A 15,863-nucleotide genomic window follows, 5' to 3' on the forward strand; every position below is an offset into this window, starting at 1 on the left:
TAGGCATTTACCTGACAGCAAAGGACTTTCCATTCTGTGGCTTGAGGTACATTAGGCGGTCACAGGATAAATATGTAACTGTCAGCCAGTACAGACCCCAAAAATAAGGTAATAGGCATTCACCTGACAGCAAAGAACTTTCCATTCTGTGACTTGAGGTATATTAGGCGGTCACAGGATAAATATGTCACTGTCAGCCAGTAGAGGCCCCAAAAATTAGGCAACAGGCATTCACATGACAGCAAAGAACTTTGGATTCTGTGGCTGGAGGTACATTAGGCAGTCAAATGATAAATATGTAACTGTTGGCCAGTACAGGCCCCAAAAATTAGGCATTCATCTGACATAAAAGGCCTTTTATGCCACTGTATATACATAAGGCAAGGACCATTCTTTGTTCTAGGTGGTGACGGATATGTGTGGGCTGGCATGAGGAAATTCAATTACACATGGTCATAACAGGTGTTGAATTCCTCCGACATCCATGCCTCATTCATTTAAAAAAATGTGAGGTAGTCCACACTGTCGTGAGCTAGGCAAGTGTGCTCATCGGTCATGATCCCCCCTGTTGCGCTGAACGTCCTTTTGGACAGAACATTTGACAAGGGGCAAGCCAAGAGTTCCATGGCAAATTGTGCCACAAGCCTGCACATCCAGTATTCAAGGGCATTCCTCACTTCTTAGAGCGTCCACAACGGCCGTTAACCCGATGTAGTCGGACACGTGTCGGTCTAGGCGTTCCCTGAGGCTGCATCTGGAGGGTGGCTGTCGATGAGTTGACTGCAAGAATGATCTCATATCCGAAGTGACCAACACATCTTCAAACCGCCCTCTTTTTGCAGGCGTGGTAGTATTGGAACCCGCACCCGTTTCGCTGTGGGTGGAAATTCCTCTGCCAGTGCCTGCAACAGCAGAATGCAGCATCTCTCACAGCAAGGCCTGGAAATGCTGCATTCTGACAGCCCTCTGTGATGCTGGCAACATCTCCGCCATTTTGTGTTTGTACCGGGGTCTAAGTACGTTGCTACCTAGTACAGGTCCTTGACCTTAATGCTTTTTATACGGGGGTCCCTCTTTAAACACTGGAGCATAAAGGTTCCCATTTACTCTAAATTGGAAGTGGTGGAGCGGCCTGACTCCTGCTCATCGCCCAGGAGAATGTCGTCCTCGGTCTCCTCCCCACAGCCACGGACAACAGCAGGGATCCCCGAAAAGTTTAAAGCCTGCTCTTCTTGCTCCTCCTCCTCCCCCCAGCCACAATCCTCCTCTGACTCCTCTTCAGACTCCTGCTGACTTGTCTCAGATGGGAATTCATTCAGCATTGCGACTTCCTCATCTTCCAGCTCCTGCTCCTCGACGGCTTGATCAATGACACGACGCAATGCACGCTCCAGAAAGAAGGCATAAGGTACGATGTCACTGATGGCGCCCTGGCTGTGACTGACCAATTTGGTATTTCTCATCAAATGGCCGCAGAAGTCTGCATACATCGCGCATGAGCAGCCTCTGGCACGATGAAAAGAAACCAAGCTCCCCAGAACAGGTCCTGCAGCAGAGTTCATACAGGTAGTCGTTAAAGGCACATTTCTGCTGGAGCAGCCTATCAAGCATATACAAGGTGGAGTTCCAGCACGTCGGGGAGTCACAAATCAGATGTCCGATGGGCAAGTGGTGTCGCTGCTGAACGTTAGCAAGGCTAGCCATGGCCGTGTAAGATCTTCTAAAATGGCCAGAGATTTATCTGGCCTGCCGCAAGACGTCCTGAATCCTGGGGTATTTGGCAACGAATCACTGCACGACTAAGTTCAGGACGTGTGCCATGCATGGCACGTGTGTCATTTTGCCCTGTTTCAGCGTGCTCAGCAGATTGGACTGTTGTCGCACACCACTTTACCAACTGACAAATTAGCCACTGATAGGCCTGTGACCACAGAGCTGAAAGCAGTGCAGGACCGGTGTGGCTCTTGGCTTCCAGGCACAACAGCCGCAGCACAGCATGGCAATGTCTCACCTGGCACGTCAAATAGGTTTTGGGGAGCTTGGGGGTGCAGTAGGAGGAGGAGAAGAAGAGGCAGGCCTGCATGCAATCCGTGGCGGTAGCACCAAATCCACACGGGTGCCACATGTTAAACGCTTGATGGCCGTCAGAAGGTTCACCCAGTGGGCAGTAAAAGTTATGTACCTTCCCTGCCTGTGTTTGCTAGAACATTTGGGCCATGGAAGCCTGCCTTGTGCCAGATTAACTCGACGACAGCACGGTGGAAGGTGAAGTGAAGGACAAAAGGGAGGAGAGTGGAGAAGGAGAAGAGGCAGGATGTGGAGGCAGGATGTGGAGCGAGTGTGGCTTTGTGAGTTCTGATGGCATTGCTCCCACTGGGCATGGCGATGGGAGGCCAGGTGCCTTCTTAAGGCGGTCGTCCCTAGGTGAGTGTTGGGCTTACCGCAACTTATGCGTTGACAGCACAGGCTGCAGATGGCAACACTATTGTCAGCAGCTGACACGTTAAAAAAAGCCTAAATTGCGGAGCCATGTGCCGGTGTCCTGGGAGCGCAAGATGTGACCGGGCATGGTGGATGGCTTGCTCCAGATACATTTGCAGTCTCTTGAGGGCACCCACGTGACGTCCATCGACATGTAATCATAGTCACCTTCACCACACTGACATTACAGACTTTGGAGTAGGCAGCAACAGTGGGGACCACCCTCCTTGGGCTGATCTGGGTACTGTCGTGAGACCGCTGGGTGGTGGCCATTGATACCTCCTCTTCCTTATCCGATGCCAAGAATGGCTGCGCATCGGTAAGGTCTGGGAATGGATGGGAAAATAATTCCTCTGACATGAGTAGAGGGGCTATGGTGGTGGTGTCTTTGGGGGTGCACACAGAGGAGAGTGACGAGGGAGCAGATACAGAGGATGAGGAGGGTAGAAGCGGAAGGCTGATTGAGCCACTCAACCAACTCTGGTGTGTCCTTTGACATAATTGCACGCACCTTCCCCAACTCCCCACTTAGGCTCCGGCCTAGTGCACCCTACCACCTCTGCGGAACGGCCTTCCTCTGCCTTGGCCTTGTCATTTATAGTTATGCCACTGGTGCAATGGATATATAGGTGTACAATAATCTATGAACTAGATATGTTATAACTGGTATTATAACTGGTATTCTATTACAGTGGAAGTGCATTTATTTTGTACATGTCCTTGCTAATTTTCAGTATTGACTTTTCCATCTAGCCTGCTTTCTTTTGTCCCGATGCCACGCTTTTTATTTTTGATATTGTGTATTTATAATAAATTGAGATATTAATTTATGAAATGTTTTGGGAGTGCCATAGTTTTTTAATTGCTGATTCTACAACATTAGTCTTGGCACAGTATATAATTTTATTAATGCCTTATAATTTAAGATTGTGAAATTTCTGTGGTGTCCTCAAAGTTCAGTGGAGTCCAGCCATTTTATTATAACAGTCACGCCTATGGCAGAGTATAATTGATGCATGTAATAGCACACAGGTACTCTTGCTTCATGCACATGTATTAACTCGGTAAGTGTGAGTCATATTGCTTTAAAGCCTATGCACACCTTCATGGATTGTATTTTACTCCTTTTGGGCTGAAAATTTTGTAAATTGGTCTTTATTAAAAATGTTTTTCTAGCTCTGTAAATGGTACTTTCACGTTTGTGCCAGTCATCTAATAACCCTTATCTCTAAATCACTAAAAGGTCATAAACACTTTAAGCCACATTCTTATCAGTAAGATAAGAATTGAGCTTTAATGAGCATTTAGGTCAGAGATCACAGGTAAGGAGCCTAGTGCTAGCAGAAAATACTGATCATGCTAGTAGGTATACTTAAGGCTGTGCAGGGAAAACGGCTCATCATTTTTAAGAAAGACCAATTGAAAAAAAGATTTTTAGCTCAAAATGAGTACAGTGTAATAATAAAATTACAACCAAAGGTGTAAATAGCTTTTAATTGCAGTGATATGCCAGCATTATGCTTCAAATACACTATATGGACAAAAGTAATGGGGAAGATCTCAATTGATTTCAGGTGTTTCATTCAGTCTCATTGCCACAGGTGTGTAAAATACATCACCTTGTCATGCAGTCTGCCTTTATAAACATTTGTCAGGAATGGGTCATTCTAATTATCATATTTTTCGCCTTATAAGACACACCGGACCATAAAATGCATCTAGGTTTTAGATGAGGACAATAAGAAAAAAATATTTTTCATTAGACCTCGGAAAAGCAATCAGACTCCCAATGTTAATCAGACCTCAGCTCACAGCCCCAATCAGATGCCCAATGTTAATAAGATCTCAGATCAGACCCCAATATGAATTACCCCAAATCAGACCTCAGATCAGAGCCCAATATAAAGAAGACCCCCAATCAGACCTCAGATGAGACCCCCATGCCTCATATCAGCCCCCAGCCATATGTGATGAGCCCCCAGCCATATGTGATGAGCCCCCAGTCATATAATCAACCCTCAGTCATATAATCAGCCCCCAGTCATGTACTCAGCCCCCAGCCATATATACTCAGCCCCCAGCCATAAGTGAGCAGCCCCCAGCCATAATTCAGCCTCAGATCACAAAAATAAAAACACCTCTCCTGCCCTTGGACGCCACTGCTCCTCACATCGCGATCCTCTTCCTCCTGCTGTCACCTGTGCTATGAACTGGCGGGCACAGCCCTCATGCTGTGCGCAGCCTACACAGCTGACAGCTGAGGACCAGGAAGCAGTGAGTACAAAGCCTTCACCCCTTCCTGGTCCTCCAGTACTAATGAGTGCTCATTAGTATTTACCCCAAGAGACGCAGGGACATTTTTGCCCCACTTTGGGGGGGGGGTGCGTCTTATGGGGTGAAAAAATACGGTAAGTCTGCGTTTGGTGAATGCCAGGACTTCAATGTGCCAATTGTAAAAGAGGGATAATGCTATGGGGTTGTTTTTCAGGGGTTAGCCTAGGTTCTTTAGTTCCAGTTATGGAAAATCATAATCCTTCAGCATACTAATACATTTTAAGACAATTGTATGCTTCCAAATTCATGGGAATAGTTTGGAGAAATCCATTTTCTGTTGAAGCATGACTGAGCCCTAGTTCACAAAACAAGGTCTATAAAGGCATGGTTGGATGAACTTAGTGTGACAGAACATGACTGGCCCTTACAGAGTCCTGTTCTTAACGCTATCGAAAACCTTTGTGCAGCCTCGCATTAGACACTGCTACTGGTAGAAAGAACATATTGGTTTGTGATATAAATCACTCCTACCTTCATTTCTCCCGGGGTCTGTTCCTTCTATAGTCCAGCTGGGGTAAAAGCTCCAATGGCTTAGCTCAATACCAAAGTCCTTTAGAGGCAGATTAGTTCTTTCTTTCAGATGGAAAATATGCCCCAGCTGGCAGCACACCTCCTGTTTGATGCTCGCACTCCGGTATGGAGTGGGGGGACGTCACCTGAGCACAGTTAGGAGAGCTGAAAAGGTCAAATAAAATCCAAAGCGATTCCAGAAGTATCACTTCTATTCCTCAGGGATACCATTCGCGCATTACTATATTTTAGTCCTAGCCGGGATTTCTGGGTGGAGTTATGCAAATCCTAGTCAGTTGTCTGGGTATACACATACATATGTGACCCTTTTAGTTGTCAAAAGCAAACAATTCAACCTCACTATTGAGACCCCAAGGAGCTAGAGTATTAAGATTAAAAATCTACCCAGTCTCTGCCCTCAATTGCTATTTAATTAAATCTCCTCCTCTTATACTCACTGTAACCTTCTCTATACCGCATAGAGAAGACCCTTTCCATTCCCCCCATGTACATCAGAATAATGTCTTGATACAGGGTGTCCTTCAAATTTTTGCTCTATATTATATATGGTGATTGGGACATTCATAAAACCAATAATTTACAGTGTATAATTGAAGTAAAAAAATAATTTAACATTGAAAGAAAAAGAAGCTATTGCTGAGGGGAAGACAACATAAAAATCCTACCACTTTAGTCCTACCACTTTACAAGTCATTAGTCAGACCACACATGGAGTTTTGTGTACAGTTCTGGGCTCCTGTGAACAAGGCAAACATAGCAGAGCTGGAGAGGGTCCAGAGGATGACAACTAAAGTAATAACTGGAATGAGGCAACTACAGTACCCTAAAAGATTATCAAAATTAGGGTTATTCACTTTAGAAAAAGACAACTGAGGGGAGATCTAATTACTATGTATAAATATATCAGGGGTCAGTACAGAGATCTATCCCATCATCTATTTATCCCTACGACTGTAACTGTGATGAGGGGACATCCTCTGCGTCTGGAGGAAAGAAGGTTTGTACACAAACATAGAAGAGGATTCTTTACGGTAAGAGCAGTGAGACTATGAAACTCTCTGCCTGAGGAGGTGGTTATGGTGAGTACAATAAAGGAATTCAAGAGGGGCCTGGATGTATTTCTGGAGTGTAATATTACAGGCTATAGCTACTAGAGAGGGGTCGTTGATTGGAGTCGGGAAGGAATTTTTTATTCCCCTAAAGTGAGGAAAATTGGCTTCTACCTTACAGGGTTTTTTATTTTGCCCTCCTCTGGATCAACTTGCAGGATGACAGGTCGAACTGGATGGACAAATGTCTTTTTTCGGCCTTATGTACTATGTTAATCCTCCGGGGCACTCTCGGTAGCAGAGAACACCAGCCAGATGGAAGTTGAGGTGCCCTTAATAGTAATTGGTGTAAGGTGCTTTTGCGGCTGGGCCCCTGGTTCGTGAAACCAGCACCGCAAGGTGCAAATGTTGAGAGTAGCAGTAGTAAGAATGAGGAGTCGTTTGTTATAAACCAGTTAAATATGTACTGAAGAATCAATAGTCTCTGGACAGTTGGTACAGTTCATCAATGGAAAGCGTTTTGTATAGCACAAATAATAATAATTTCACTGGTAATCCTATTATCAGTTAGTGGCAGTTGTCAATGAAGGGATTCTTCTAATGCTGATACTTTACAGGCAAGGATCCGGGTGGTAATCCCAAGTTCACTCTATAGCACTCTGGTACTAAAGTATGCTGATATACGGTATCTGGTTACTATGAGCTATCCTTTAACCACTTCACATTCGGGCCATTTCTTCCTTCCTGACAGAGCCATTTTTTGCAAATCTGTGTCATTTTATGTGGTAATAACTTTAAAACGCTTTTACTTATCCAGGCCATTCTAAGTCACATATTGCACTTCATGACAATGGTAACATTTTGAAAACTACGGGACAGTTTTTTGGTACTATTTTAGGGTACATATGATTTTTGGTTGCTCTATATTACACTTTTTGTGAGGCAAGGTAAAAAAAATAAATAGATGTTTTGGCATCGTTTTTATTTTTTGTTATTTATAATGTTCATCTGACAGGTTAGGTTATGTGATATTTTTATACAGCAGGTTCTTACGGACGTGGCGATACCTAATATTTATACTTTTTTTATTTATTTAAGTTTTACACAATAATATCATTTTTGAAGCAAAAAAAAAAACATTTTAGTGTCTCCATAGTCTGAGAGCCATAGTTTATTTTATTTTCTGGGCGATTGTCTTAGGTAGGGTATCATTTTTGAGGGATGAGATGACGGTTTGATTGCCACTATTTTGGGGTGCATATGACTTTTTGATCGCTTGCTATTACACTTTTTGTGGTGTAAGGTGACAAAAAATGGCTTTTGACACCATTTTTTTTTTTAAAGAGGTTAGGTCATGTCTCATGTGATATTTTTATATAGCAGGTTCTTACGAACGTGGCCATACCTAACATGATTAACTTGTAACAGAGTGATGGGAAGAGAAGAGTATGGAGAAGGAAAGGAACTGCTCGTGATCATAAGCATACCACCTCATCAGTGAAGCATGGTGGTGGTAGTGTCATGGCATGGGCATGTATGGCTGCCAATGGAACTGGTTCTCTTGTATTTATTGATTATGTGACTGCTGACGAAAGTAGCAGGATGAATTCTGAAGTGTTTCTGGCAATATTATCTGCTCATATTTAGCCAAATGCTTAAGAACTCATTTGACGGCGCTTCACAGTGCAGATGGACAATGACCCAAATCATACTGAAAAAGCAACCAAAGAGTTTAAGGGAAAGAAGTGGAATGTTATGCAATGGCCAAGTCAATCATCTGACCTGAATCCGATTGAGCATGCTTTTCACTTGCTGAAGACAAAACTGAAGGGAAAATGCCCTAAGAAAAAGCAGGAACTGACAGTTACAGTAGAGGCCTGGCAGAGCATCACCAGGGATGAAACCCAACATCTGGTGATGTCTATGCATTCCAGACTTCAGGCTGTAATTGACTGCAAATGATTTGCAACCAAGTATTAAATAGTGAAAGTTTGATTTATGATTATTATGGCCCATTACTTTTGGTTCCTTAACAAGGTACATATGTAAAGTGTTGTAATTTCTACACAGTTCCCCTTATTTTGATGTAAATACCCTCAAATTAAAGCTGGCAGTCTGCAGTTAAAGCACATCTTGTTCATTTCATTTCAAATCCATTATGGTGGTGTACAGAGCCAAAATTTTTAGAATTGTGTCGATGTCCCAATATTTATGGACCTGATTGTATGTTGTCCTCTTGCACCGTTTTATTGGTGAAATTATTTTCATTTGGAAGGGAGGAGAAGAATCTATTTTAATTTTTTTGAGGTTATAAATAAAAATAAATACTTTTTAGAATGTATCCCTACATACAGTAAATCAGAAATATTTTTGGGGAATTTAACAATTTTTATTGAGAAGGGACCATACATGCTAAGACATATAGCAAGCCCACTGACACTAATGGCTTTATCGCTATGACTAGTTGTCATTTGCCACAATCGCTATTAAATGTACCCAGAAGTCAGTTCATGCGCCTATATAGAAATTGTAGCAAAAAAGAGGATTTTGAACGGGAAGCAAAAATACTAGAAAATAAATTTGAAAAGAATACACCTGTGACCTCCTCAATAAACAAATAGTAGTAGTAGGAATCACGGACAGACAAGTACTAATTGAGCATGATGTAGACAGTAATAAAATGAATAAACAAATTAATAGTGATAAGACAACAATAATTCCTGCAATTATTTCTGGTTTCAATAATCAGTCCAGCATACTTAGAAATATAGGTAAAAATTACTGGGACATCCTCTGTCAGTATCAAATTAACAGGAGGACGGATTCCAGAAAACCCCAGATTCCTATATAAAAAAGCTTCAAATATAGGCAATATAATCGCACCAACTGCTAAAATACTAAAAACAGCTAATAGCAATATAGGGATGCCAAAATACTTTTTTCCTTTTAAAAAAAATGTATGAGCTGCTGTAAAATGGGTTATACAAAACCAGTCTATAAAATAAAAGATAAAGAGGGCCTTTACAAAGAGACAATAAAACAACATACTATACGTCATACTAAAGAGGTCATGTATTTAATAACATGCCTGTGTAAGAAATTTAACGTAGGTAGAACAAAAAGACCCCTAAAAGAATGTGTAAGGGAGCACATATATGATATAAAGCAAACATATGAAGGACACCTGTATCGAGACATTATTCTGATGTAAGTGGGGGGAAATAGAAAGGGTCTTCTGTATGCAGTATAGAGAAGGTTACAGTGAATATAAAAAGAGGATATTTAATTAAATATCAATTGAGAGCGGAGACTAGGTGGATTTTTAATCCTAATACTCTAGCTTCTTGGGGTCTCAATAGTAAAGTTGAATTGCTTGCTTTTGACAACTAAAAGGGTCACATATGTGTATACCCAGACAACTGACATGGATTTGCATAACTCCACCCAGAAACCCCGCTTAGGACTTATATATAGGAGTATTAATTGGAGAATTGTATCCCTGAGGAAGAGAAGTGATACTTTTCGAAACGCGTTGCATTTTTTCCCCCATTTCAGCTCTCGTAGCTATGCTCAGGTGACATAACCCCGCTCCATACCGGAGTGTGAGCATCAAACAGGAGGTGTGCTGCTGGCTGTGACATGCTTCCATCTGAAAGAATGAACTAATTTGCCTCTAAATGACTCAGAGATTGAGCCAAGCCATTAGACCTTTTACCATAGCTGGACTATCAAAGGAACAGACCCTTGGAGAAATGAAGGTAGAAGTGATTTATATCACAAACCAACTGCACTATTCATATAGGGGAATATTGGATGTGGTGGAATCTCAACAGGAGTCAATTAAGAGATGGTTTATATTTGATAGTAGTGATAAGCAGCATAGGCAATGTTCGTTTTTGCAATATTTCGCCAATTTATGGCCTAATATTCGCCATAAATTTGTGAGTTCTAGAATTTGCGATCTCCAGTCATTATTTTCTTTATAGTGAAAATTGACAATGTAATTTGCGCATATTGCGAGCGCAATACAGGCATGGCTCACTATTGCTATATTTGTCAAGCTGCTAGAAGTTTCCTGACTGGAGAAAATGGTTGGCAGCAACTTTCGTGACTGAGGAAGAACTCCTGATAGAGTGCTTCAATTTATTCGAAATTGAGCAAATCGGCACTAATGATGCACATATTTTTGTTGGAATACATGCAACTTCCCATTTTATCAGGTCTGAGTAGATATAATTGATTGGGGCATTAACTATTGTTGTGACATCACAGCACTATGTCTGTAGTATGTATGTATGTATGGACAGCAGAACCTATCACACTACCTAACACACTGCACTAGAACCTATCAGCTACGCTATATCACTATCTAACCTACACTGACTATCTCCCATTAACTATCTGTAATAGTTAGCATATATACAGTACAGACCAAAAGTTTGGACACACCTTCTCATTCAAAAAGTTTTCTTTATTTTCATGACTATAAAAATTGTAGATTCACACTGAAGGCATCAAAACTATGAATTAACACATGTGGAATTATATACATAACAAAAAAGTGTGAAACAACTGAAAATACGTCATATTCTAGGTTCTTCAAAGTGGCCACCTTTTGCTTTGATTACTGCTTTGCACACTCTTGGCATTCTCTTGATGAGCTTCAAGAGGTAGGTCACCTAAAATGGTCTTCCAACAGTCTTGAAGGAGTTCCCAGAGATGCTTAGCACTTGTTGGCCCTTTTTCCTTCACTCTGCGGTCCAGCTCACCCCAAACCATCTCGATTGGGTTCAGGTCCGGTGATTGTGGAGGACAGGTCATCTGGAGCAGCACCCCATCACTTTCCTTCATGGTCAAATAGCCCTTACGCAGCTTGGAGGTGTGTTTGAGGTCATTGTCCTGTTGAAAAATATATGATGGTCCAACTAAACGCAAACTGGATGGAATAGCATGCCGCTGCAAGATGCTGTGGTAGCCATGCTGGTTCAGTATGCCTTCAATTTTGAATACATCCCCAACAGTGTCACCAGCAAAGCACCCCCACACCATCACACCTCCTCCTTCTCCATGCTTCACGGTGGGAACCAGGCATGTAGAGTCCATCTGTTCACCTTTTCTGTGTCGCACAAAGACACAGTGGTTGGAACCAAAGATCTCAAATTTGGACTCATCAGACCAAAGCACAGATTTCCACTGGTCTAATGTCCATTCCTTGTGTTCTTTAGCCCAAACAAGTCTCTTCTGCTTGTTGCCTGTCCTTAGCAGTGGTTTCCTAGCAGATATTCTACCATGAAGGCCTGATTCTCCTCTTAACAGTTGTTCTAGAGATGTGTCTGCTGCTAGAACTCTGTGTGGCATTGACCTGGTCTCTAATCTGAGCTGCTGTTAACCTGCGATTTCTGAGGCTGGTGACTCGGATGAACTTATCCTCTGCAGCAGATGTGACTCTTGGTCTTCCTTTCCTGGGGCGGTCCGCATGTGAGCCAGTTTCTTTGTAGCGCTTGATGGTTTTTGTGACTGCACTTGGGGACACTTTCAAAGTTTTCCCAATTTTTCAGACTGACTGACCTTTATTTCTTAAAGTAATGATGGCCATTCGTTTTTCTTGCCATAATGCAAATTGCACTATAATGCACAGTCTCCACTTCTCCACAACGCAACTGATGGTCCCAACCCCATTTATAAGGCAAGAAATCCCACTTATTAAACCTGACAGGGCACACCTGTGAAGTGAAAAACATTTCGGGTGACTACCTATTGAAGCTCATCGAGAGAATGCCAAGAGTGTGCAAAGCAGTAATCAAAGCAAAAGGTGGCTACTAGATCATTTGATGCCTGTTTTAGGAGTAGAAAATGGTCTAAATGCAAGTCAGCAAGTGAGCCTCTTCATAACTTCGGTGGATCCAATGCCAGATATAGGGGTTATTAAGACCGGTCACCACTCCTGACATGTCTGTTTTAATACCTTTTTGCATTCCCCATGTAATGACAATTCTGGAGCACCTATTATTATGTCTCTATGTTGTGTCATTCCTGTGTTATTTCTACTAGACATTATGAATGAATTGCTAGCAGTCTGCATTAAGGGTACATATAGAGGTGTAGTAACCAGTTGGGGGTGGAGGTGTACTTGCACAGTCTGAAAATGGAAGCACTGATTGGATAGAGTCAGACTGTGCAGGAACACCCCCCCCCCCCCAACTGGGTAACATCTCTCTGTACCCTTTCTGTTGACTGCTAGCAATTAATTCAGAACTTCTAGTTGAAATAATAAAGGAATGGCACAACATAGAGCCATAATATGATATGGGAAATACATGAAGCTATGAAAAAAGGCATCTCTGTACCCTTTCTGTTGACTGCTAGCAATTAATTCAGAACTTCTAGTTGAAATAATAAAGGAATGGCACAACATAGAGCCATAATATGATATGGGAAATACATGAAGCTATGAAAAAAGGCATGTCAGGAGTGTTAATGAATTACTCCCTATGTTACTATATGTTAAGTCTTGTGGTCAGTGTGAAAACTGTAGTATTTTATACATTATTTTTTTAAATATAGATATTAATATAGAAAAATGTCGAAAAAACTTGCCAACCATTCTTAAAAAAAAATAGTTTAATGTAAAAATGTGGTTTAAACTTTAATTCATTTGGTTAGGACACATTTCCTTTATAAGGGTAGTCCACTTTTTTAATTTTGATGACATACCCTTAGGATAGGTAATCAATATCAAATCTGAGGGGGTCCGAGTCCCGGAACCCCCTCCTATTCACTTGAACAGGAAAGAGCCGTCCCATAGAAGTGAATGAGACGGCTGAGATGTACTGTAATTACATCTGCTAACCTGCATTGTCGATGAAGAGCATGTAAACAGGGAAGAGAAGGCTGCGCTCACACGAGTGCTGCTTTCTCTTCAAACAGCTGATCTGCAGGGTGTCGGGACTCGGACCCCCACCGATTTGAAATTGATGACCTATCCTATAGGTCATCAATATAAAAAAAAAAAAAAAGTGGACAACCCCTTTAACAATAATCTTGAATTCCAAAAAAACTGAGTAGAAACTACCAACCATGAGTTTCTTAAATCATAAGAGTGAAGTAATTGCAGTATGGACATAGACTTTTCAAGTTTTATTTACTTTCCTATGACTGTCCAGATAATCTATTAAAGGAATTTTACAGTAGAACATGGCTGGGTTGCCATTTTACAATTATATCAGAGATGCTGATGAGGATATCCAATATCAAATCTATAATAAACATTAAAAGGGTTTTCCAGGGGAATATGATTTGCTTTAGAAAGGTCCAAAATGGATGGCATATAAAAAGATAAGCCATCCCCCACCATTGGCATTCCAATGCTGGTCAGAACCTGGCTGCTTTCCATTTCCTAGCCTTAGTTTGACACACACAGGAAATTGCTGGAAATGCCCACTCAGCCAGTCAATGGCTGAAAAGGGGAATACACGCCAGATAGATAGTACACCCAGAAATAATAGTGACAAACAGATAGAGACCCATAGGTATAATGCCATAAGTATTAGTCATGGATAGTGTACAACACAGTAAAAGTGCTATCTTTTGTACCCCATACAGAAAAAATAACTCTTTGGGCCCCACAAAACAACAGTGCCACCAAGTACCTAATTGCAGTAATAGTGCTATAAGTAATATTACGCAGACTGCTCCCCATTCTCTCCTTTGTGTTTTGGTGTAGTGGGCAGCAGTAGATCCTCTAAAGGGCACTTTACACGGGCTGAGAATCCTTTAGATAATTAGTAATGAGTGTTCATAAGAAAGCTCATTAGTGATTATCTGGTGGTGTAAAGGTGCCTTTGATTACCCGATAAATGAACAAAATGCTAGTTCATTAGGTAATTTAATAATTTGTGCTGGCAAATAGTCATTTGCCAGCAGCAGATCATACTGTCTAAACAAGCTCTACTGCCGACAAACAACGAGTCTATATGGGGATGAGTGATGGCTAGTGTTGAGCGAATCGAAGTCCACAAAGTAGATTTCGATCCGAGTTTCATGATAAATTCGATTCACTGTGAAGCCAAATTTCCTTGTGCATCGTGGTAGCGAATTAAATGAACCTGAAATAGTGTTAAAAAAATATATCATACTTACCTGATCCATTTGCTCGTGATGGACCGGCCACAGCGCTCTTGTTTGAAGATCTTGCATGAAATCCTGTGCGAAGTGACGCATGATGCCATCACGCGGCCCACTTAGGGCAAATGTCCCCCTTCTTTTGCTTAGCCCATCTTTTTGTATTGCATTGTGAATTAGTGCTCACAGCTCTTCTGCTCCAGGCAACACTGCATATAGGGTCCTGACTCTATTCAATCTTCACCTAAGGTTGAGCTGATAGTGTTGCTGGGCTTTGGTGGAGACCTTACCTTCTCCCTTGGTGGTGGTGGCTCTAGGATAAATGCTCCAGATACTTTCCTTACAAGCTGTAATGGACAGTGGGTGTGGTCCCAAACTATAAATTACCATTGCAACTTTTGGCTAGTCCTAAGTGGTTTTCACCCTTTAATCTCTATACAGGGATCCAGCGTTCACTGCGGGGGACCCACCAGGCCACAACCTCTTGGAATAGTCCTAGTGTAGCTGGCAGAGACACTGGTCCAAAGCACCACGGGGAAAAGACAATACTTGTAGCCAGGAAACAGGCCAAGTTCGGGGCAGGTACAATTTGTGCATATCCATGAAACTGGTCCGGGGTCAGGGACCAAGACACCAGTAGCAGAGTCCACTGTTGGTGAGGTAGAGGAGAGGCAGTGGGACTTGGCCACCAGCCAGGACGAGAGGGGTGAGTGAGACAGTGCCTATATCTGTATCTGCCAGGAGAGAGGAGCAGTGGCAGGCACAGGCCACAACACTAACAAAACCCAGATCTGGTAGCAATTATTTAATGTTTTAAAATCACTTTTGAAGACTACCACCTATACATAGTCAAAAGCATAACATGTCAATACAATTTGAATGCAAGTGAGATTATTAACTGTAGTTATAAAAATCACTCCTTTTTATATAGTAAATATCTTAGTTCATTCATAATAATTCTTTCCTAGGCAAGTTGTCACACCATTGCTCTTTTAAGCTTTACTCTAAAACTCATTTTAAAGCATCTCAGGTTTTCAGTAAAGTGGTAGCCTGAAGGAAGTACAGTGATTGGTTTCTGAATTTAGTTAACTAAGTCACCCTCTAGGCTTGTTGTTGTACCTTTTACTTGTTGAAAACCAATGAAAGTATTTTATTAGGATTTCTTACACATAATGCAATCCAATAACCTGGAAAATTCCTATGTACTGACTTTATTACTAAATAAATCTGAGATGAAAAAGGATCATTCTTGACAATATGTTTGCGTTATATACCTGTGATCTAACTCTGTTATAACCTTGGTGTTTGCTCAAATATGATATTGTTTTATCATATTTGAAAACCTAT

The sequence above is a fragment of the Bufo gargarizans genome, chromosome 3 (genome assembly GCF_014858855.1).
Source record: "Bufo gargarizans isolate SCDJY-AF-19 chromosome 3, ASM1485885v1, whole genome shotgun sequence".
Lineage (NCBI taxonomy): Eukaryota > Metazoa > Chordata > Amphibia > Anura > Bufonidae > Bufo > Bufo gargarizans.